The sequence below is a fragment of the Canis lupus genome, chromosome X (genome assembly GCF_011100685.1).
Source record: "Canis lupus familiaris isolate Mischka breed German Shepherd chromosome X, alternate assembly UU_Cfam_GSD_1.0, whole genome shotgun sequence".
Lineage (NCBI taxonomy): Eukaryota > Metazoa > Chordata > Mammalia > Carnivora > Canidae > Canis > Canis lupus.
In genome coordinates, this window is record NC_049260.1 from 29,448,588 (window position 1) to 29,475,327 (window position 26,740).

Genomic DNA, 26,740 nt, shown 5'->3' on the forward strand with positions numbered 1-26,740 from the left:
AAAAGTCACTCAAATGACCAACAGGTATATGAAAAGATGCTCAACATTAATAAGCATCAGGGAAATGCAAATCAAAATCACAATGACATGTAACCTCATAATTGTTAGAATGGCTATCATCAGGAAGACAGATAACAAATGTTTTGAGGCTGTAGAGCAAAAAGAACCCTTGAATACTATTAATGGAATTGTAAGTTGGTATAGCCACTCCGAAAAACAATATGGAGGTTCCTCAAAAAATTAAAAATAGAACTATCATATGAGCCAGCAATCCCACTTCTGAGTATATATCCAAAGGAAGTGAAAACAAGATAGCGAAGAGGTATCTGCACTCATGTGTTTACTGCAGCATGATTCACAATAGCCAAGATACTGAAACAAACTAAGTGTCCATCAATGGATGAATAGATAAAGATGTAAGATATATACGTACAATGGATATTATTTAGCCATGAGAAAGAAAGGAATCCTGCCATTTACAAAAACATAGATGGACCTCGAAGACATTAAGGAAATAAGCCAGAGAAGGAAAGAAAAATATTGCATGATATCACTTATACATGGAATCTTAAAAAGCTAACCTTCTAGAAATAAGGTTGAATGTAGGTTACTAGGGCCTGGTGTTGGGAGAGATGGAGAGATGTTGGTCAAAGAGTATAGAATTCCTTTTAGAAGATTAATACATTCTGAGAATCTAAAGCAGAGCACTGTGATTATACTTAACAATACTGCATTATACACTTAGAAGTTGCTGAGAAAATATATATTAAATGTTCTCACCACAATAAAGAAATGATAATTATATGGAGTGATAGAGGTGTTAATTTGACCTATTGTGGTAATCATTCCATGAATATAAGTGTATCAGTAAATAAATGGAGGTTTAATGGACCTGAAGGAGTTCTGAAGGAGTCTAAGACAAAAACATCTCAAATCTCCTATTTTGTCTTCCTAAAAGAAACAGCCTCACCTCTGAAAGGAACCTGCCTACAAAAGGACCCAGTTCACCTATTATGCTGTTGATGGAATATAAACTAGTACTGCTACTCTGGAAAACAGTCTGGAGTTTCCTCAAAAAGTTAAAAATAGAGCTACACTATTACCCAGTAATTGCACTACTAGGTGTTTATACAAAGGATACAAATAGTGATTCTAGGGGGATTATGCACCCCAATGTTTATAGCAGCAATGTCCACAATAGTCAATCTATTGAAAGAGCCAAGATGTCCATCAACAGATGAATGGATAAAGAATATGTGCTATAGATACACAATGGAATATTACTCAGCCATCAAAAATAATGAAATCTTGCCATTTGCAACAATGTAGATGGAACTACAGGGTATTATGCTAAGTGAAATATGTCAGAGAAAGACAAATACCATATGATTTCACTCATATGTGGAATTTAAGAAACAAAGCTGATGAACATAGGAGAAAGGAAGGAAAAATAAAATAGGATGAAAATAGGGAGGTAAATCATAAGACATGCTGAATTCTAGGAAACAAACTGATGGTTGCTAGAAGTGGTGGGTGGAGGAATGGGGTACCTGGGTGCTGGACATTACAGAGGGCACTTGATGTAATAAGCACTGGCTGTTATATGCAACTGATGAATCACTAAATTCTACCTCTGAAACTAATAATACAGTATATATTAAGTACATTGAATTTAAATAAAGAATTTTAAAAACAACAACAACAGAAAGAAGGACCCAGTTCAAATAAGCTATAATTTCTGGTTAAAGCAGAAATTAAAGGGGCGCCTGGGTGGCACAGTTGGCTAAGCATCTAACTCTTAGTTTTGGCTCAGGTAATCATCTTGGGGGTGTGGGATTGAGCCCTGCATTGGACTCCACATCCAGCAGGGAGTCTACTTAGACTCTCTCCCTCTCCCTTTCTCCCTGCCCCCACTAAAATAAATAAGTAAGTCTTAAAAAAAAAAAAAAAGACTGAAGAATTGGAAAGCACGGGAATTAGAAGTTATCCCAAGATGTCAGAAAAGTATACATCTATAAGAATGAGTCAATTACAGCTAAGGCTGTTAAGACTTCAAGGAAACATAGGGTGGGAAAATAGAGCCTTACCTGAAACAAGTTAGCCTCAAAGGTTGGAAAAGTAGCAAACAGGCAATTATATTAAGTCCCTGACTATAGCCATAAAGAAGAGAGACAGGGGCACCTGAGTGGCTCAGTGTTTGACCATCTGCCTTTGCCTCAGGTCACGATCCTGGAGTCCCAGAATTTAGTCGCATAACAATAATAGATTTTAATGAAAAATTGTGACTATCTACAGTGATGGATGTTAAAAAGACTTAGTGTAATGATAATTTTATAATATATGCATATATATTTTTAATTTTTAAATTTGAGTATATTTGACACATAATGTTACATTAGTGTCAAGTGTACAACACTGATTCATCATCTTTATACATGCTATAAATGCTATGCTATGCTCACAAGTGTAGCTACCATCTGCCACCATACATGCTATTACATGTATTATTGACTATATTCCTTATGCTGTACATAATATCCCCATGATTTATTCATTCCATAACTGGAAGCCTGTATCTCCCACTCCCCAATATATGCTTATATTGAACCATTGTGTTGTACACCTGAAACTAATTTGGTATGAGATGTCAATTATATCTTAATAAAAAAATTAATAAGAAAAATAATATTTTAATGCATTTAGACTAGAAAAAATCAAGTGAACAAAAATAAAGATATAAAAGATATAAATATCTTTATAATAATGTACATATTATAGCCATATATTACATTTCTTACTTGATGAAAGAAAATACATTTTGCTTAAGGTCCCATGGAATATCTATAAAAATAAACCATATGCTAGGTCACAAATGAAACTATAAAAAAAATCCAAAATTGGAATTAATGCAAAAAATATTTGTACAAAATATATAACTAGGAAATAATAACAAAATCAGATGAAAAGAGGTCTTTCCACCAAAGAATTATAAAACTTCGTAGTAGGTTACTCATGAGTCATAGGAAAAAATAAACCAAAATTGCAGAATATCAAGCAAACGGTAATAATGAGAATACTAATTATCAGGATCAATGAAATCCACCTAAATCTCTTCTCAGAAGGAAGTGCATAACCTTAGTAATTTATATGAATGAATATTTTGGAATTCAACAATTGATACCCTGATTCAAAAATTTAGATAAAAAATAATGATAAGGAAATGAAAAAGGTACTCAGTAAAATAAGAATTAGGAATTGAGGGCAGCCTGGGTGGCTCAACGGTTTAGCGCCGCCTTCAGCCCAGGGCGTGATCCTGGAAACCCCAGATGGAGTCCCACGTCGGGCTCCCTGCATGGAGCCTGCTTCTCCCTCGGCCTGTGTTTCTGCCTCTCTCTCTCTCTCTCTCTCTCTGTCTCTCATGAATAAATAAATAAAATATTTTTAAAAAAGAAATTGAGCTATAAAAGAAAAAATGGCAGGATTATTTTTGGGCTTTGTTACTAATTCCGAATTTTGTGATTTGTGATTACATAATACAAAAAAAAATAAATCCAATTTCAGACATTACAGGAAGGTACTCCTAGACCTAATTCCAGTCATATTCTTTAGAGAAACTACTTTTGATGATTTCTTTTTTAGATATTTGAGTAGTGCTTGTAATATTCTAAAATGTATTATTCTTTATTTATCACCTTTGAGAAGTTTTTGTTGACTGGTTCATTGAGAGATGAAGATTGAGCTTACTTAAAGTCCCCTTTCAATTGTCTCCTCCCAATTTTAAAATATTAAATGGACTTTAAAATTTTTTGAAGTTTTAAATTTACAGGAAATTTGAGAAAACAGTACAAAGTTCCCAAATAGATCACATCTAATTTCCCCCACTATTAACATGTTATATTGATATGGTACATTTGTTACAGTTAATGAATCAATATTGATATTTTTCAAACCAAAGTCTATACTTCACTCAGATTTCCTTATTTTTTACTTAATGCCTTTTTCAGTTTGGGCTTCTATAAAAAATGCCATAGACTGGGTAGTTTGTTAAATAACAAACATCCATTTCTCATAGATCTGAGAGCTGGGAAGTTGAAGATCAAGGTGTTGACTGATTCAGTTCCTGGTGAGAGCCCTCTTCCCGGTTTGTAGAGAGACACATTCTTGCTCTATCTTCATATAGTGGAGAGAAAAAGACCAAGATTTCTCTTTTGTCGCTCTTTACAGGGCAGTAATCTTATCCTGAGGGTTCAACCCTCATGACTTAATCATCTCCCAAAAGTCCCTGTAAACTATCACTATCAGTATCACACTGAGTGTTAGAACCTATTCTCAAATAAGATTCTGTTGTATGGATACATTATAATTTGTTTATCCATTCATGAGTTGATATACACTTGGGTTGTTTATGCCTTTTGGCTATTTCATTTTTGCTGATATGGATATGTGTGTACAAGGATTTTTTGTGTGTGAACATATGTTTCCAAATCTCTAGAAATGGAATTAGTAGGTTATACTAATAAAAGTAACTAATATAAGTAACTCCATGCTTAACCTTTTAAGGTATTGCCAGCTTGTTTTCCAAATTGTCTGTACCATTTTACTTTCCTAACAGCAGCATATGAGAGTTCCAATTCTTCCATATCGTTGCGAACGCTAGTTATCTTTTAGATTATGCCCGTCCTAGTAGATATGAAGTGGTATCTCATTGTGTATTTGATTTGCATTGCCCTAATGACTAATGATATTCAGCATCTCTTCATGTGCTAATTGGACATTTGTATACCTTCTCTGTAGAAATGTTTATTCAAGTCTTTAGTTGATGTTTTAAAGTGGGTTGTTTTTTTATTATTGGGTTGTAACAGTTCTTTAAATATTATAGATATAAGTTCATTATCAGAAAATGATTTGCAGATATTTTTCCCAAGTGAGTTGTCTTTCACTTTATTTTTTTTAATATTTTATTTGTCAGAGAGAGAGAGAGAGAGAGAGCACAAGCAGGGGGAGTGGCAGGCAGAGGGAGAAGCAGGCTCCCCGCTGAGCAAGAAGCTCAATGTGGGACTCTATCCCAGGACCCTGGGATCATGACCTGAGCTGAAGGCAGATGCTTAACTAACTGAGCCACCCAGGTCTCTTTTCACTTTACTGGTGGTATCTTTTGAACCAGAGAAGTCTTTAAGCTTCATGAAATCCAATGTATCCATTTCTTTCTTTTATCCATTTCTTTGTGGTTTTGGTGTCATAACTGAGAAAGCTCTACCTAACCTAGGATCAAGATTTATTTCTCTAATTTCTTCTAAGATTTATACAGCTTCAACTCTTACATATAGATCTATAACCCATTTTGAGTTAACTTTTGTGTATGATGTGAGCGAGCAGTTCAACTTCATTCTTTGACGTATATAGCCAATTATTGCAGCAATATTTGTTGAAATGGTTGCTCTCTGTTTCATTAAATTGTCTTGGCACTCTTGTTGAAAGTCAATTGACTAAGTATGAGTGTTTATTCTTCAATCTTAATTCAATTCCTTTGATCTATAGGTCCATCTTTATGACAGTACCACACTATCTTGATTATGGTAGCTTTGTATTTAAGTTAAAATATAGCAGTGTGATTCTTCCAACTTTAATCTTCTTTGGACACTCTGAATCCCTTGAATTTTCTTATTAATTTTATGGTAAGTTTGCCCATTTCTACAAAAAAGCCTTTTGGGATTTCAATTGGGATCATGTTCAATCCATGGATCAACTTGAAAGAGTACCACTGTTTTAACATGTTAAGTCATCTGATTAATTAACATAGGATGTCTTCCTATTTATTTGGGTCTTTTTTATATCTTTCAAAATTTTTTGTAGTTTTTAGAAGACAAATTCTACACTTTCTTTATTAAATTTATCCCTAAGTATTTTATTCTTTCTAATGGTCCTTTAAATGGAATTATTCTCTTAATTTTGCTTTTCACTGTTCATTCTTAGTGTTTAGAAATATATTAGCTTTTATATATTGCTCTTATATTCTTCAACCTTACTGAACTAGTGTATTAGTTCCAAAAGTTTTTGAGTGGATTCCTTAGATTTTTGTATGTACAGGATCATAGTTTCACTTATTCTTTTCTAATCTAGATGCCTTTTTACTTACCTAATTTTCTGGCAATGTTAATACAAGCAGCAAGGGTGGACTGCATCCTTGTTTTATTGTAGATTTTAGGAGGAAAGTATTCAGTATCTCACCACTGTATGTTCTAACTAGCCACCACAAACTTCATGGCTTAAAACAATATAAATTTATTGCCTTACAGTTCTGGAGGTCACAAGTCTTAAATGTTTCTCACAGCGCTTAAATCAGGATGCTGCAGAGCTGCATTCCTTTCAGGAAGCTCTAGGTGAAAATCAATGTTCTTTCCTTTTTCAGATCCAAGAATCTCCTATTATTGCTTGGCCCATGCCCTCTTCCATTTTAAAAGCCAGCAATGGCCAGTCAAGTGTTTCTCATCTGACAAACTTCTGCCTCCCTCCTCCACATTTAAAGATAAAAAAAGATAAGCCAGGTATTTCCCTATTTTGAAATCAGCTGTTTAGCAACCTTCATTCTATCTGCAAATTTAATTACTTTTTGCCATGTAATGTAATTAGGATGCAGGCATCTTTAGGAGGCCATTATTCTGCCTACCACAGTGTGTTTTCTGGCCCTTAAAGATCCATGTCTGTCCTACATGCAGAATATATTTGCCTTATCCCAACATGCTCCCAAATATCAACATATTGCAGCATTGATGAAAAGTCCAGAATCTCATCTAAATCTTGTCACCTCAAAAGCCTCAAATCTAATAATTTAACCTATTTAAATCAGGTATGGGTAAGGCTCTGGATATAATCCATCCTGAGGCACAATTCTCCATATGTAATCCTGTGAACTTAAAAATCAAGTTATCTGCTCACAAAATACCCTTTTGGGGAGGTATAGAATAATAACTATAGACACACACATTTAAAAAGGGAGAAAATGAAAAGTATTAAAGGAGTCACCAGTCTCAGTGCATTGAAAATCTAGCAGGGCAAATTCCATTTGTTTTCAAGGCCTGGGAATAATCGTCTTTGATTTTTGGCTCTGCAATCTGACCTTATGGCTCCTCTCTCTGAGTCATTCTTCCTTTTTCATAAAGGGTGACTTGTGTTTGCAGCTGGGTAGTTTTTTTCAGTCTGTTTACCATCTGTAGAATTTTGTGAGTACAATGACCATCTTTTATTTTGGCTCTGTCACACTTTTAATCCTAGCTGGCAGTGTTTCTGCTAGTATAAAATTCTCAAGAACCTTATGGGTTACCCACATATGTCACAAGAATTCATTCCTTTTGACAAGAGACTCCTCCATAGATTTTTCTTCAATATTTCCATCTCTATTTTTGGCTTCTACTAAGATGGCTAAGGGACTGTATGTGTCACAAATTTAATATCTTCAAACACAACTCAATACTCTGTCATTTTGGTCTTTCAAAGGTATTAGCAGAAACTCTCCAGCCACACGCAGTTTTTTTCACTAGAGCGCTCTTTTATAACAGTGACTCTAAATTTTAGCATCTTTTGCAATCAGGACAAGCTAAGAATTTCCCAAATCATAAAGTTTTGGTTCCTTTTTGTCTAATAGCTCTTCTCTCTATTTATCTTTATCCTCTTCCATTTTACTATAAGCAGCAAGGAGATAATAGTACCTTCAAAGCATTGCTAGAAGGGCGCCTGGGTGCTTCAGCCGGTTAAGCATCTGCCTTCGGCTCAGGTCATGATCCTAGGGTCCTGGGATTGAGTCCCGCATTGGGCTTCCTGCTCAGTGGGGATGCTGCTTCTCCCTTTACCCCTCCCCCCATATGCATGCTCTGTCTGACAAATAAATCAATACAATATTTTTTAAAAAAATATTTTAAAAAACTTTGCTAGGAAATCTCAGCTTAGTAGCCAACTTCAGCACTTAAACTTCTGCTTTCCTCATAACTAAAGGGCACAATTCTGCTAAATTTTCCATCAGTATATAATAAAGATTCTCTTTCCTCTTTTTTCCAACAACATGTTCTTCATTCTTCTCTATGACTTCAACAGTAGAACTTTTAGGAGGAGGGGCAAGACGGCGGAAGAGTAGGGTCCCCAAGTCACCTGTCCCCACCAAATTACCTAGATAACCTTCAAATCATCCTGAAAATCTACGAATTCGGCCTGAGATTTAAAGAGAGAACAGCTGGAACACTACAGTGGAAGAGTTCGTGCTTCTATCAAGGTAGGAAGACGGGGAAAAAGAAATAAAGAAACAAAAGCATCCAAGGGGGAGGGGCCCCTCCAGGAGCCGGGCTGAGGCCGGGGGCGAGTGTCCCCAGGCAGGAGAGACCCGGCCCGGAGGAGCAGGAGCTGCACCGACCTTCCCGGGGGAAAGGGGCTCGCAGGGAGTTCGAGCAGGACCCAGGAGGGCGAGGATGCCCTCGGGCTCCCTGGGACACTAACAGACACCTGCGCCCCGGGGAGAGCGCGCCACACCCCGCGGAAGAGCTCCCTAAAGGGGGGCAGCGCCCCGCGGGGCCCCGGGAACAGCTCCACTATAAAATCAGACTTCCAAGGTTGACCAGATGTTTCTTTGGCAGGATTCCCTGCTGATTCACGCTGGAAAGGGAGTATATCTTTGGGGAGGTTATGGGGCATATTATAGAATTAATGTCATAGAGGAAAGCATAATATAGAAATCTCTTAAGTGGATAGTTTCTGTATGAGTCAAATTGAGTACCCCAGAGAAAGGAAATTAAGATTTCACTAAAGTAGGGCACCCCAGGTGGCTCAGCAGTTTAGTACAGCCTTCAGCCTGGGGCCTGATCCTGGAGAGCCAGGATCCAGTCCCACATCGGGCTCCCTGCAGGGAGCCTGCTTCTCTTTCTGCCTATGTCTCTGCCTCTCTCTGTGTCTATCATGAATAAATAAATAAAATCTTAAAAAAAAAAAAATTTAAACTACCTTCAAAACAATATCCACTTAAAATGAAGAGTTACAATTTCTAATAATGATTACATACAGTTAACACCTGCAACAGATTGTGGGTTAAGTTGCAAGATCCAATGATGATATTATCATACGATCATAAATTTCAATTCCATAGTAAGAAGAAAAATGTGCACAAATATATCTTAAGTTTTTTCATCAATTTATCTGAAATGAATTGTGAAGGAACCATGCAGAACTTCCAACATTAGCAGGCATTGGGATGTTTTACTCCTAATTGGTTTTCCTGAATTTTTTAAGTTAATCGGGTTCCTAAAATTACTTTATGATATACACATATTGTCAGTAATATTAAAGCAAGTCAAATAGTGAGAATATCAGCTAAGATTCTGTGTTCTTGGTAATCCTCTTATGTTTCTCTACAATGAGAATTATGTAGGTCTACAAGTACTGAGATTCTAACGAATGGATAACTGTTTAATAGTAAAGCTTGCTTTCTTTCCAGGAGTGTGAGTGGGGCCCATTATTTCTTTACTTGAAATAATTTTTCTTTTAAGTTTTATTTCAGCATATACTATTTGAAAATATGGCATACATATTTCATAAGATATTTTAACAGATAGTTATTAAATAAACAATTATAAAACCACCATTCAAGTCAAAAACAGTATCACCCATCAGACAGAAAGTCCTCACTTATCCCGTTCTAATGCAAACAACTTCCTCAACTTATCCTGATACTTTAGTAATTATTTCCTTATTATCATTATCATTTTGCAACCAGTGATGCACCACTAACTGATATTTTATTTTTATGGTAATAAAATAAAAGTATGTGCTATTTTGCATCTTTTTCTTTCAATAATCTGTTGCCAAGATTCAACAAGTGATGTATATCTATAGTTCATTTTCACCAATAAATATATTCCAATTTCACTGTGTTTATCCAATGTGTTTATCCATTCTACAGTCAAAGAGTGAGGTATTTCCAGTTTTGGGTTATTAAATGTAATGTTAGTTAGGATGAACACTGGGTGTTATACTATATGTTGGCAAATTGAATTTAAATTAAAAATTAAAAGATTAATTTAATGTTAGGAATATTTTGTGACTATGCATCTAGTACATATATTTACTTAGGTTTCTAGGGTAGCATTATCTAATGTAACTCCTGCACTGACTGAAATGTTCTATTTGCACTGTAGATTAGAGTAGCCAGTAGCCACTTGTGTTTTTTCAGCATTTCAAATGTGGCTAGTGACAATGAAGGAGTGAACTATTTATTTTATTTCATGTCACTAAAATTAAATTTATATTTAAGCAGACACATATGAAGGGTAGCTACCACTGGACAGCATAGATGAACTTGAGCATTATGTTAGCATTAATGACCACAAGAATCGAGGAGTGGAAAAGCTACTTCTGATTAATGTCAAGTCACAGTCAGACGAACAGAGATTATATGGCAGTCTTATAAACAATCTCTTACTTCTTGTAATACCATATGTCTTTTAAAATAGGACCCAAAATTAACTAACTGCATTATATGTATAATTATAATGAGAATTTAATTTACAGATTGTTAAGCTTCTAATGCGAAATTGATAGTATCAATTGAAAATGAGTAAGACTTTAAGAATTAGAATGTGGACCTCTGGAGAAATAAAATGAAAAAGATATGAGACAAACTTCCAAGTCTCTCTGATGTTGCCTTGCTATATGAAGCAGACCCTCCTTCTGTGTATGAAAAGATGAGGTTTCACTTATGTTAAAGCAATGTAATAACATCAACTGAGGCAACTGTCTTGCAGGCAGAAGCATATTCTGAGCAAGCTCCAACACAACCACTCTTTATTAATTCTAGAACTATAAATAGGGTTAGACTTTGGCCTATTCTGGAGAATAAGTGCTAAGTCAGTCCCAGGAAGAAATAATTTGTACTCCAAAAAAATTTCAGAAATGTGTGGAAAATACTTACAGAAATAGATTCTAAGGGAAGCTTTGGTCTAAGCCAAGTATGATATTTTAAATTATTGGACCAGGCAGAATTTATTGATATGGAAATAAGTGCCAAAACTTGAAGATTAAAAATATTAAGGTGAACTGCAAGTGGCTTTAAGAAATTACTTGATTGGTTAAGTGAAACTTTGATTAGCAATGGCTTACCAAGAATGAATAAAGCTGAGATACTAGAACTTTCACAGCATAGTGTAGAAGAAATACAAGAGGTTATACAGATAGAGACATTGTAGTGTATATATCATCTGCATCCTATAAATCTACCCCGAACACTATAACCTTTGAGAGGGTCCAGAAGACACACCCTTCACTAAGACATTACAAGATACCTTTAGATGAGAGCATTAACTTCTTGGAAACGTTCTATACTAGCTTTCTTCTGTATAATGCAGAGAGTAGAAAATGCCACTATTGAATGAGTCTCCCTATTTCAGTGGGGATGATGGTATTCTAGGGTGAGAAAGACCAAATGTTTAACCATCAGAAACAAGGTTGGAGCATTTAACAAACCAGGCAGCAGGAACAAACCTTTAATCACAATATTTGACCTATGGAATCTTTGACAGTAGCTTATTAATCATATAAATTTTATAGATGGCAGTCTGTGAACATATTACTTCATCTCCAAAACAGAAATATCTACATCTTATAGCCAGAAACCTGACTTAGGTTGCCAAAATGGAAAGCCAGTCAGTTTCTGGACTTAAGTTCACAGGCCTAAATCTCTTTGACTGATGAAGAGGCCAGGCCTCCTTGATTGTGACTCTTCAAGCCTTCCCTAAAATGATCTATAGCCATTTGCGAAGGTTATTTTATAGTGGAAAATAGGAAATATCCATATGTTTCATGGATTATTAGATATTGACCTGAATTGGCAATAATTTCTGGACACACACAAAAGAAATGTCACTCTGGTCTATTAGGCAAAGTGGAAATACAGAAGTCAAGTGATAAAAAGAAGAATTGGCCCAGGTCAGTTTCCTATAGTGCCAGTAGAACAAAAATTCAGCTTGTGGCTACTTTTTGCCAGTTATTGAATATGTAACTGTCACCATGAACCAGAGGTGACAGACTAGGAAGGGCTGAATTCAGGCCTCCTGACTTCTTTTTCCTACCAGGAAAATAAACCCAAAGCAATTCGGATTCCCAGAAGAAACTACTGAGATTAGTCCCATCATCAAAGACTTGAAAAATGCACATTCAGTTTAACTCACTTACTTGGTCTGTGCCTATCTCAGATATTGACTGTAAATTATTATTAATATAGATTTTTTAAAATTAAAGCTGTTATTATAGCTGTGGCATCCTTACTGGAACAAATGAACATAGCCCTGGCAAGGGTACATGACTATTGGTCTGGCAAGTGCTTCTATCTCTACACCAATCTGTAAGGAGCAGCAGCAGAAGTTCATTTTCACTGCAGTTTCAGAACTATGTCAATATGCTTACTTCCTGCCATAGGTGGGGTATATGATGGGGAAAGATATGTTATGCTTACAATCCAGGGTACTATATATCCACTACTTTCTTGTGCAATAATAAATATTAACAGAAAGTCACAGCAGCAATAACAACACAATCCTGCAGAACAAATGAGTATTCAGATCTTTTAGTTATGAAATTTTGGGTCATCCTGCCAGGTTAAGAATCCAGACTAATTAAAATGCTTGTTGAGGACAATGATGATATGGAATGGTATTCAAGAAGGGAATTATAATTATCAACTCTGGCCTTTTGGCCACTTATAAAAATGACAAGTGCATTAGATATACATATTTCCTTTCTTGATTGTTTTATATATATATATATAAAACATATATATAAATAAATATATATAAATATATGTAATATATTTTATATATATATAAAATTTTTTCATTCCTTATCCTTTTAAACAACTGTTTCACATGAAGATTTTGGAGGTAGTTAACTTTAACATTTATTCTTTAGGTTACAGATCATTCAGATAAGATTGTGATTGAACTGGCAGCAAATTTGCCACTGCCCAAGGATAGATACATTATCTGTTGGGACTTAGTATCTCCTCTATTAGGAAAGAGTATGTGAATGTCTTTGTACAAAGAATTGACATCTTGTTAGCAGAAGCATAAATAAGTTAATATTCCTGTTGCATGGAAGTTCAAACATGTGGTGTGGCATGTAAGCTAATGCTTCACGGACAAAGGGCAGGACTGCACAGATATTTATATGGCATATTGCAAAGACAAATAAACTCTTTAATAATGTCTTGCATGATGCTAGAGAAAAGACTGGGTGAAAAGAACTTAGCTCTGTCAGCAAGGGCTGAGAAGGCTAGCAGATGGGAGGAGGAAAGAAGGAATATCCTTACTGTTTGCTTGCTGTTCCTGTCAATGCCATCCCAACATAATCACTTTGCCATGAAATCTGCAGTTGCTTTCAAGCAACACCTACTTTCTGTGTTCCCAGAACCAACAGCATTATACTTTACCAGTGGTGCTCAATAAATGTTAATGAAAAAAAGGAATGAATAAATAAATAAATAAATTTCAGAGTTGAAAGCAACTAAATATACTAGTCCAACCCTTTTATTACATAGAAATCCTCAAGAAATATATTTGGTGACATCAAGTAGCCATGAGAGGAAACACACAATGAAGAATAACAAAACTGAAGCATAATAAATACCAAGTTCTATGAAATCTTGCTATTTGCAATGACATGGATGGAACTGGAGGGTATTACGCTAAGGGAAATAAGTCAGTTGGAGAAAGACAACTATCATATGATCTCCCTCATACGTGGAATTTAAGAAACAAAACAGATGAACATAGGGGAAGGGAAGGAAAAATAAAATAAGACAAGATCAGAGAAGGAGACAAACCATAAGAATCTCTTAACTCTAGGGAACAAACTGAGTGTTGTTCGAGGGGAGGTGGGTGAGAGGATGGGCACTGAGTGACGGGCATTAAGGAGGGCCCTTGATGGAATGAACACTGGGGGTTATTTTTTAAAGATTTTATTTATTTATTCATGAGAGACACAGAGAGAGAGAGAGGCAGAGACATAGGCAGAGGGGAAAGCAGGCTCCATACAGGAAGCCTGATGTGGGACTCGATCCTGAGTCTCCGGGATCACACCCCGGGCTGCAGGCGGCGCTAAACCGCTGAGTCACCTGGGCTGCTGCCCAACACTGGGTGCTATATGCAACTGATGAATCACTGAACTCTACTCTGAACCTAATAATAAAAATAGAGAAATATCAAGTTCTATAAATCTCCCATCTTTTCTTTAAAGTTCACATTAAATTACATATGTATAACATACCTGCAGGAAACAGTGAAACAGTTATGTGTAGCAAGCATACAGGAAAACATAGATATATATCTTTACTTATACTAAAAATCATAAAAATGCTGTAAAGAAAATGATAGTTAAATTACGAGAAAAAGATTTCCAGGAAACACTTAGTTTGAAATATATTTTCCCTGCATCTGAAAACATGGAACTTTTATAACACTTGTAAGACTGTTAAAGTAGTTACACAGGAGAACTAGATGTCTAGACATTATTGTACTGCAAAGACTTTTACCAGAACAAGACTTCTAAGAATGAGAAATATCAATTGGAAGATATATACAAAATACAATCGATGAATTTTACCTAATCAGTACAGAAGCCTATACTTTAAGTACTGATCAATTACATAGGAGAAAATTATTCCGTGACCTAGCAACACTTAGAGCAAACAGTTCAGTATTGATTAGAAATAGACATAGAGGGTAACCAGGGTGGCTCAGCGGTTTAGCACCTGCCTTCCGCCCAGGCCGTGACCTTGGAGACCTGGGATCGAGTCCCATGTCGGGCTCCCTGCATGGAGCCTACTTTTCCCTCTGCCTGTGTCTCTGTCTCTCTCTCTCTCTGTGTCTCTCATGAATAAATAAATAAAATCTTTAAAAAAAGAAGAAATAGACATAGAACTGCATGAATTGGGTTGGAGATAGATCTAGGAATTAAAAACCTCATGTGTCTTTACTTTCAGAGCAATTATGCCTAATGTAGGCCTAGTACCTATAGCACTTATTAGAGAACCTGACAAAATGTTGTTTCTTATTCAGTACATTTTACATTTCTAACAAGCTCTCAAGTTAACCAGTTGAAGAGGTAAGGGACTCTGTTTTGTCATTCTTTGTTTTCACAATATAAGCATTATGTCTAGCAAATGAAGAATAGCAAACGATTACTGATGGATAAAATGCATAATAAGGATAATATTGATGAGTAACACTAATGAATAAAAAAATGCCCTAAAAAAATGCCCTTAACACTTTACCAGATATGAAGTGCTTTCTAAAGCTATACATATTTGGGGACACTTGCAAGCCCGGATAGCTTTTTCAGATAATTTCCAGCTTTAGCACACTAACAGGAGTGGGAATCTGAAATGTTTAAATATCATGTAACAACTTCCTCTGGTTGTGGTTGAAAAGACATCTGATCCAACCCAGGGCACATAGTTTCTGTCCTCTGTTAATTTGTAGACAGAATCTTTTAAGTTATATGTGAGCATTAGGCATTAAAGGTCATGTAACCTCAAGGGCTAAGAGTGACCTTATCTACATTTCACCATGATGGGCTGGTCCAAAAAAGAAAAGAAAGGCAGGATTCAGAGAGAGGGGGACAACAACAAAAAGACACATATACAAGTAGAAAAAGGAAAGGAAAAACCATAAAGAAAATGAACAAACGATGGCGAGATGAAGGGACTCTGGTCGGGAAGACTTTTTCACATTCTGGTTTGAGTTACAGGTGAGACTGTTTTTGCTACTTTGATTTTCTTAAAATCTCTTTTATTTTTTCACTTCACTTTGACTCAATTTTTTTCAGCTAAATAATCCTATCACAAGAAAGCTCAAATTCTGTCATTCCTTTCTCCAATACATGAGAAAATTGAAGCTAAAAGACATTATGAGTAATTCTTGCCCAAGATCATGTGTCTAAGAAGTTTAGTGACTCCTCAGAGGCTGAATCAGAAAAAAATAAGGTCATTCTAAAAAAAATGTGCATCCATGTATCCCCATAGAGTAAATTCATATCACAGATTTTGTACTAGTGAAAATCAAAAGTAAAACATGTTCACTGGAGTGTTGGTAATGATAACAAAAAATGGAGGGGGGGACCTTCAATATACAACAGCAGAAAAATGGTTATGTAAATCATACCACAGGAATACATTTACATTTACACCTTATGCAGGCATTGAAAATGACTGTTATAAAACTATGTAACAATATTGACATTTCTATAACAAAATGTTTATTTCATAAGAGAAAACAACTGTTTATTAAAGATACTGCAACCTAGTAAAATTTATATTTGTATAGGTAAAAATGGAAGGAATCAGATCTGCAAACAGTATACTTAGTTTTGGTTTGTGGAATGTCTGGAAATATTTAGGAAATTGGTGACTGCTATCAATAATATTATAACTTTTATATATGAAATAAATACAGATTATGAGTGACCTTACATTCAAATATGTATAGAACATAATCTTAGCTGGGGAAATACCAAATATTTCTATCTTCCACAATTTCACTACCAAGAAAATATTTTGGTGTGTCAGTCTTATGATGGTAAATAGTGAGAATTACCAGGAACATATTTATGTTAGTCATTGTCAGTGGTTAAACTTCCTGATGAAAAATTAAAAACAATGTGGAATATGTAATGTAATTTAGTGTGTAGTTTATGGAAGTAAATTATTTTGTTTAACTTAATGCAACAAGCATTTGTGTAATAGACAATGTACTTAAAACTAAGGGAAGAGATAAACATAATATTTATACTCAATAAATTTATAGTCAAGTGGCAAAATAGATATAAAATAATTAAAAATAATATACTGGATTAAATAAGATTAATGTATGAAGTGCACACTTCCATTCCTTGGATTTTTGAATAAATTTCCTTAACAGCAACCCCATTATCTAATAACTAAACTGCCTTTTCTCTTTTAAGACATAGTTTTCCTTTCATATTTTCACAACACTTATGTATTCGTCAGAGATTTCCTTCTACAAAATGTGCCTCATTTGTCCATTGAGGTATCCTACTAATTCTCATTCCAGCAACCATGCTGTTCAAATGACTGTGACTGATTATGAGGCTTAATTAACTTGTCAAGGGAAAGATAGTAATTTTCAGTCCATTTTCACTTTTCCATATGGCCAAAAAGGAAAAAGCCTATCTTCAGCATACACTCATACGTACACGTGCTACATCACAAAATGATGGAAAATTACTGAAACTTCTTTCCTGGAACTTAGAATGAGGGCTACAAATAAAGAATAATAGGTATCAGAGTTTTATTTTGTGGGGATTTTCATCATGTCAGGATTTGGTAGCAACAATATGTAGAAATAAATGTCATTAGTTGCTTATCCAATAAACGGCTGCCTATACAGCATACATTACCCCTCTCTGTTCCTAAAAAAAGCTCCAATTCTGTTGAGGTATCAAGAGGGTAACATGCATCTCATCTGCCACAAGAGGTGTCACAATGCCAGGATGATAGGTTAGAGAGTAATCTCATTTTCTTGGCCAATGTTAGCTTCAGAAATGGGCCTGTAAAGCGATTTACAGCATTGAGACACAAAAGAGAGTTTTGCTGGGGAGTTTTGGGAAAGATTTTCTATCACCTTTTTAATTTTTTTTCAAAAGCAGCTAGCTCTCCCTTTTCTTTTTCTCTGGTCACTCTTAGAGATGAGGACTGGGTTTCAGTAAGCAATTTTGTTCCTAATCTGTGAATGAAACCAACCGTTCAATAGTAGAGAATAAAGCCAGAATCTCTGAGGAAAAGTATACAACTAATTGTCAACCTTGAAGACTGCATCTGTGTTATGAAGCAACACATTCAATCTAAATATTTAAGATAGATTAGCTTACCCTTTTGTAAGGGTAAGCTGCATTCATTAATCCACTCACAAATATTGACTGGGTAATCACTATGAGCTAGGAAATGTCATAAGTGTGGGGTGATAAAAGTAGTGAAAAACAAAAACAAGTATTTCTTCCTGCATAGATACCACATTCCTTTGGGATGTAATGGAATCATGCTACCTGACAGAAATGTCTAAGAGTGATTTAAAAAAAAAATAACAACATGATCTGAACAAGTCCCAGAGTATAGATGACCTCCAAAGCATAAGCTTTTTTTATTCTCTGGGTGAAAATAAAGAATATTACATGGTTATAGCAGAAGCTGTTGTTGTCTCCTCAGGTTCCCATGTACATCTACGCATTGCTGTTTCGATTCTCTGCGTGTAGGACTCCAGAAATGGCCTGGAGGAGAGTGAGTGCCCCTGGAGGTAATCTTCAGCCAATGAGGGATGAGAGTTGAATATGCCTCAGTGGACAAATTCCACAGTTTATTCTCCCACAGTTTTTGAACTGCTGATAGATGCACCATTTAAAGCCCTTCCTCCCTTCTTGGTTTTGCTTCCTCATTCCTTCACCATACTTCTGAGATCACATTCCAAATAATCCACTCATGCTCAAATCCTTATCAAAGATTCTGTAGTTGAAGGAACCCAAAGAAGACAATGCTAAATATAGCTGTCAATCACTTACCTGCTCCTCTTCATACTGCTTCTGGAAGTTTGAGAATAAATGTCTCCACTAAATACCAAAATACCAGCATAAAGACAAGTAAAGACAATCCTGATGCCTATCTTTCTGGCACCAGACATCATGAGTGACAAAAGAGAACTACTATGTGGTTTATTTCGATGTATCTTCTCTAATTTTAAGCAATAGTTCTTTGCACATCCTTCTCTGAACTTTTTTCTGTATCTTCTACCTTCCAAATGAGTTTCTGAGTTTCTTTTCATGAACTGACTTTATCTTATTCCAATTAGCTTTTCCTACTCATAAATAGTCAATAAAGTTTTTAATACTGTGGGCTTTGGAAATATGGTTGTGAATCTATTTCTTTTCCACATTTTCTCTACACTTCACATTCCTCTTTGTAAGACTGAATCTACATTTGATGTGGCTTTTCCTGCCCTTCTTCCTTTCCTCTCTCCCTGCTTTCTTTTTTTCCACCTGCCTTTCTTTTTATCCTTTGTTCACTCATTCTTTCATTTTTTTCCTTTTCTATTTTCTTTTTCAGCCAATATCCTGGGCCTTATCCAGGTACTCATTAGACCTATTCTATTTTCTGTGACTAATTATTCTGATTTGTCTATCTATCCAAGATTATATAGCATAGCCTGCAGATCACAGAGAAGCCTGCCAATCGCGGGAAACAGAGTGGGTAATACATTACAGTGATTACATGACTATCATTTCCATCATGCATATACATATCTGCACTAACTCCCAATCACAGTAGCAGCTCACTTCCAGAAAAAAAAATTTGAAATCAACCTTGCTGTGGGGATAAAGGGCTCTTTGGCTTTTCTGTTTTCTCATGTTTTTAATCAGAAGACGGAAATCAAAGCTATCTGTGTAACTGCTTGAGATTTTGTGGGTTTTCCTCTTTTTTTCTTTTTCAGTTTTATGAAAATCCAAGTCATATAAAGGGATGTATTTTCCTTCTCTGTATCTTATGGTCCATGGAATTTTTAACGTATGCCAACTACTTTTAATTTTTTATATATTTTATATTTCATTCTTTCTTTTTTCATACTAGGATAGAGCTGACATAATTTGCTGAAAATATTCACTAAGTTTAGGTTATTTTAAAAATCTGAAATACTGATATTCTTTTCAGTTCTTTGAACAAACTGTACACACCATACAAAGCTTCTAGCAATTGTGAAGTTGAACTGAGTATACACACAGTAGGCTCTATGTTAAATTAACAGTAATTTTAGGATGATGCCTGTGTGTGTCCACATGTGTGTGTGCGTAAATCTATGCAACAGTGAATGATCCCAGGCATGCATGTTGGGAAGAGAACATGTGGTGAGGAAGGGTATTACACCAAACCTTCTATAGTATTTGGATTAAGTTAGGTATATATTCAGAGGCAGCATTTCTCCCAACTAATCAAGGTAATTCTGGGTAAACTATATATATTATTGACTTGACCAAATGAGGAAACACTTTTCTTGCTTTTCTTAACTATTAATCTCTGTTGATTCTATGAAAAGGGCAAAGATGAAGGGCCTGAAGAGCTTCCAATGTCAAATTCATCATTTTAAATAAATCATTGGGGTGGCCCACAGAATCAAGATACCACTTGTAGAAGCCATACAAATACCTATGTCTCCTAGAGGGGTTTATCTATATGCAAAAAAAAACCCAAGAGCCCAGACCATAACAACTTGGGAATCTGGTAATATTCCTAGTTGATATTTTAATGAAATACCAGGCCTGACTTAAGAAAAAATCAATCCTAATATTGAAGGAAATATCAGTGATGCTGGATCTCAAAATCTATGATTCATAAGAGCCACGGCTTGCAAATGGTATCTGGAATTTAGCAAGTAAGGCTCATCTGCACGTTCCTGGGCCTTTACTTTTAACTACATTCCTTAGAAACTGAGGGGTAAACAGGCTTGTTGTCTACAGCTCTTGAAGTTTGGGGACATGTATAAACCTAGATAACTTCTACCAATTCTGATTAGTCTCATCCCTTGGACTATTAATTTGGATCCCACATGAGGAAGCCATTAGCTGCACTTACATATATTACTCTGAAGCATAAATACCTCCCAAACAACTCCAATTAATCCCACCCTTGTCTATGCTTATCCAAACAAGGTTCGTTGACCCAGGCAGACACTTGACTCTAACCCTGAGATGTCAAGGGACTGACCACCAGTCAGGCTCACTTAACCAGGTGTTTTTAAGCAAACTAAACAGTTGAGTTTCATTCACTCCAGCTTAATTTGCAGGAAATTGTCTTTATGTCTTCTAGTTGTTTCTGCACTGATCTTTATTTTTATTGTGTTCTGACCTTCAAAGCAATCACATAAGTATTTTCTCCTTGAAATCCTATATCTTGGGATCCCTGGGTGGCGCAGCGGTTTAGCACCTGCCTTTGGCCCAGGGCGCGATCCTGGAGACCCGGGATCGAATCCCACATCGGGCTCCCGGTGCATGGAGCCTGCTTCTCTCTCTGCCTGTGTCTCTGCCTCTCTCTCTCTGTGTGTGTGACTATCATAAATAAAAAAAAAATTAAAAAAAAAAAAAAGAAATCCCATATCTTATGATAGCATAGCTGGCTGAGATACAGGTCTGACTTACCATACCACTGGTCGGAGACAGAGATACTATATAATACTAGACGGAAGTATCCAAAGTAATAGTCCAGTTTTGTGCAGGAAATAAAAAGCCCCTCCCCTTACTAATGCATGCCCCCAAACCTCAAAGAATATGCTGTTTAATGTCCAGGGCTCAGTTCTTATGTATTTTATCAATGAAGAAAAATGACAGCAGAGAAACCACCAAAGAGAAATTTAATTTGCTTGAACATCAGAGCAGGCTTTAAAAAACAGGATGAAAGTTTTCAAAGCTATTGCTATTTCTCAGCTTCCCATATTACTGTGGAAAAATCACTGGCAAATACCATGTCAAAAGGTCATTCAACTTTTTAGAAGATGCTTGTTTGAAAATTCTTATTTCTCTCCATCTCTATGGATTCCTTAATCTTAAATCTTTTTGTGTCTGCAATGAATTTTAGTATAAAAAAAAGCGTTTTCTAGATGAAATAAGTCAAATATATTCAAAAAGAGCCACTGAAATACCAAGGATTTTTCTTTCTTGTGTTTCCTACTTTTGATAATGAGAACAAATAATGTTTATAATAAGTCTAGATACTTTCAATTGTTAACCAATAGCCCACTGAAAACATAAGTGTTCGATTATGAAATACAGATGTCCAAATACCTGATACACACTTAATGAAAATTATCACTTTTTTCATATGCCAAATAATTTTTCTATTTCCCTCAAAACCAGTTTTTCATGTTACTACACCTTACAAACTTATTATATCTCATTCTGTTCCATTGAGATCTATCAATTCTGGACCAATACACACTGGAAATTGTGTAACGTTATGATTTTATCTCATTATATGCTACATAATTGCATTTTTTCAACTACAAAGTAATTTTAAAGTGACTCATACCACTGATCTCTATAAAAATATCAAAGTAGTTTGATAAGCATCTGGAATTTTGATTCACAATGTGCTACTAGTATAGAAACTTTTTTGTCTAATGCAACTCTCAACTAATTGATGTGGTCAAATATCAATTGTTTAATTCAATAAAATGACCATTAGCTTTCTTCTGACATGATGCTGCATAATCAGTTGTTCTGATCAGTTCTTTTAGATATATGTAAACACAGCTAGAGATTTTATCAATTTATTATCAATTTGATAATATTTTGTGGTAATAATCATTGTTACCTCATGTATCTCGTTATGAATAATCCTTTAGCACTGCATATCTGTATACAATAGAAATACAACTTTTGAGATGGTTTTGAATAATGACCTAAAATTAGCTAGAACTATATTATTTGAATGCAACTGACCTGAAATTAATCACCAGCGATTTTAGCTGTAAATAAAGCCAAGTGCTGAAAAAAACCTTTATAAAAATCATCATTTGACTAGGTCTTTATATCTATTTCTACTTTCTGACTTCCAACATACTCTCATCAGGCTTCTTCCCAAACCATATCAATAATATTTTTCTTGCTAATTTTCATATTTCTTATTTGTACCTCTTATCCTTCTTCATACCATATGGGTTTATCCTACTTGAACTCTGTGTGATATTTGACACAGTGCACAATTTTTCTATACTTGAAATCCTTCTCCTCCCTTGACATCTGGAATATCACACTTATTTTGCATCTATCTCAGGCCATTCCTTTTTATTCTTTTTCATTGTTGCTGTACTAGTTATATATTTTTTGCATAATAATATTACCACTAGCTCAGCAACTTAAAACAACACAGTTAGTTGTCATCTCACAGTTTCTGTGGGTCAGAAGTCTGAGCACAGTCTAACTGGGTCCTCTACTTCAAAATATCAAAATATTGCTGTTATCTTATGAGGCTTGACTGGAGAAAACTTTGCTTCCAAGTTCATGTGGCTATTGGTAGAATTCAATTCCTAACAGTGTAAGGGATTGATGGCCTGTTTTTGCTGGCAAAAGGCTGTTCTCAATTTCTGGCCATGTGGTCCTCCTCAACATGAACATTTCTTCAAAACCAGGCAGAGAGAGAATCTCTTAGCAAATGGGGCATTCCAATCCTATGTAACAATCTTAATGTAATCACATATAGTCCATCACTTTTGGTTAGAAATAAGTCATAGGTCCTGCCCATATTCAAAGGGAGAGTAGTACTCAAGGGGATGAATACCAGGAGGTGGGCATCATGAGAGCCACATGAAAGTGTGTCTGAAACAGTGTCCACTTCTTCTACAGTCTCCTGTTTGTTTGATCTCTTTTTACTGCCATCATTAGACTAAAAACTCAATTGCCCATTAGATAGACCACAAACACTTCAAATGTATCTACAAACAACCCCAATATTTTTCAAACTTTTTCTCTTTCTACAGCCTGAGCTTTATTTTGTTTATCTTGATTATCTCAGAGAATAGCACTACCAGCTACTCAGTTAAATGAAACTGGAGTCACCTTTGTCTCTTTTCTCTATATCTGACTTATTCTATGCCCATAGATGCTATCTTCCATGGATTTCTTCAACATCTCCCTAATGTGAAATCATTAATACATGCAGATGTTATGACTGTATATTTAGAATATGAAAGGTAATCAACTGAAAAATACTACAAAAAAATAAGTGAATTCAATAATGTGAATGCTTAATATATTTACATGCAGATATCAACATATTTTCTTTACACCAACAATAAATAGTTGGGAGATACAATGAAAGAATAAATCCCAAATACAATGGCAACAGAAATTAAAACTAAGCTTAACTACGATGTAAGACTTAAATAAAGAAAAATGAAAAAAATCTATTGAAGGAAAAATTAAGCCCTAACAAAGGAAAGCTTCTGTTCTTAGATAAGAAAGATCTACCTAAAAAGGTATCAATTTATTTCTAGGTAATTTAAAACTTTTACATAATCCAAATTAATCATATTAAAAAGAGTTTTTTGTTGAAAACTTAATCAGTAGGTAAATTTGTTAAAATGAACTTTAAAATAGCCTGGAAAATATGAAAAATAAGGCAATTTAAATTAAAACAACTAAATAATTACAGTGATATGGTACTGGTACAGATAAGTTCATTTAACACATGATGTAGTTTGAATTTCTGATCAGTGAGGGAATCATTGTCTATTCAATAAATGGAGATTATTTAACTAGATCCATAAATGAAAAATACAAAATGTTCACATCCTGTGTCATGCATAAGGATAATTTTCAAATGGATCAAAGGCTTTAATATAAAGAATAAAGCTATTACAGTACAAGAATAAGCACTGGAGAATCTCTGTACAGCTTTGAAATTGAGAAGGCATTCTTAACTGTGACCATGCTTTAAAAGAAGCACTTTAAAGAATTGTGTATTTTAAAGGAAAGACTGATAGTTGAAGCAAAAATTATTTTCAAAAATAAACATTATACAAACACCATAAGGCAAAGTCAAAAGACAACTGACATTGAAAAGATATATTCAACCCCATGTTCACTGCAGCATTGTTTACAGTAGCCAAGACATGGAAATAACATAAGTGTCCATCAATAGATGAAGGAATAAGGAAGATGTGATATATATATATATATATAGCTTGTCATTTGCAACAACATGGATGGACCTAGAGGGTAGTATGCTAAGTGAAATAAGTCAGACAGAGAAAGAAAAAAAACTACATTATTTCACTTATATGTAGAGTCTAAAAAGCAAAACAAAACCCAAGGACATAGATACAGAGAACAGATTGGTGGTCACCAGGGTAGGGTTGCAAGTGGTGAAATAGGTAAAGAGGATCAAAAAGTAAAAATTTCCAGTTATAAACAAATAAATTATGGGAATGTAATGTATAGCATGTTGATTATAGTCAATAATACTGTATTAACTTGTATGCTGACAGATGATAGCTAGACTCAATGAGGTGATCATTTTGCAATGGATACAAGGGTCAAGTCACTATGTTGTACACTTGAAAATAATAGTATTGTATGTTAATTAGACTTGAATTAAAATACAATTGACAATTTATATGTATATGATACACCATTTTCATCTAAACAGATTGGCAAAAATCCTAAATTTGATACCAAATTCTGTTAAAAGGCTGGCTGTGTGTAACACATCCTCATACATTGTGGGCATAGTGAGTATTGGAAAAAAACCTAATATGGAGTACTTGGCAATATTTATAATAGTCCCAAATAGTTTTCATTATAATGTCCCAATCCCTTAGATTAATACACAAAGCATGGTGTGATGTGGGCTTAGTTTACCACACTTATATCATATTCCTTTACTAGAAATTCTCACTTTATCCTTCTATGCCTTTATAGATGTTTTATATCTAAAGGGAAATATCTTCTCAAATATTTTACTTTTTCTTTTACCTAAATCCTATTCACCCTTCAAATCTCTAGTCAAGAGATTTCTCCAGGAATCTTGCCTTGATGCCATCTCCAAGATTCCCTCTCTGATTCCCTCTCCAATTATTCTCTTTCTGCATTCTTCCACAACATATTATGCATACCTCTATCAAAAAATTTACTAGATTCTTCTATAAATACTGAGTTCTGTATCCCCAACTCCTAGCACACTATATGACACAGAGGGGAAAATTCATACAAGTACAATTCATGAACTAATGAACATTGATTTTTTTTGCCTCAAATTGCGCATATCACCAAACAATAGTTTATAAATATACATATTATCAATACAAACCTTGAGCAGCATCTTAGAAAACAATATACCTTCTTCTGTTCTTTTGGCAATAACTGTGCAGTCATATTATAGGCACAATTTTCTACTACCTAAACAAACAACCCTACAAATATCTGGGACTGGCATTCAAATTAAGTTAAATTAAAAATTTTACCAACCAAAGACCCCAGTAACAAGCCTATGGTCAGACAAAATCAGATTTATTAATTCATGCGGTGAGGAAGGACACTTCAGAGAAATATCCCTCCAGAAGATGGCAGCATCACTTTTAAGGGTTGGGTTTCTACTGAAGGATTATGAGGGGATCAATTTTGCATTGGATACTATTTCTGATGCAGGATTAGGAGAGGAGGTGATTAACAAGGGATTCAATGTTATCGTAAAGAAGTAAAACCTTAGCAATGGGGAATTCCCAGTAATAGATGGGAACAGCAGAGCAAATCTGTGCCATGATTGATAAGGGATCACTCAGAGAGGGAGTCATCACATTTTACAACTACTGCATGACCTTGGGAGAAACCATGATTCCTGTAAACTTTGTACCTGGCTTTGCGTGTTTCTATCCTCCTAGGATTGATTTACTACAGTACTTTTTTTTTTCTTTTTCAGTCTGATATGGTTTCTACTCTTTCAGTCCTGGACATGTTTTTGCTCTTTCAAGAGTCTTGGCAGATTAAAATATCATATAGGCCTTGGAGATAAAACATAGTTCTTTCATTTCCTACTTCTGGGACTTAGAAAAGTCAGTTTTCAATATCCCAATTACCACATATACAAAATTTGATAAAATTTCAGTTAAAGAGTTGGTATATAGTATTAAATAGTTTAAATTATTTGCATATATTATAC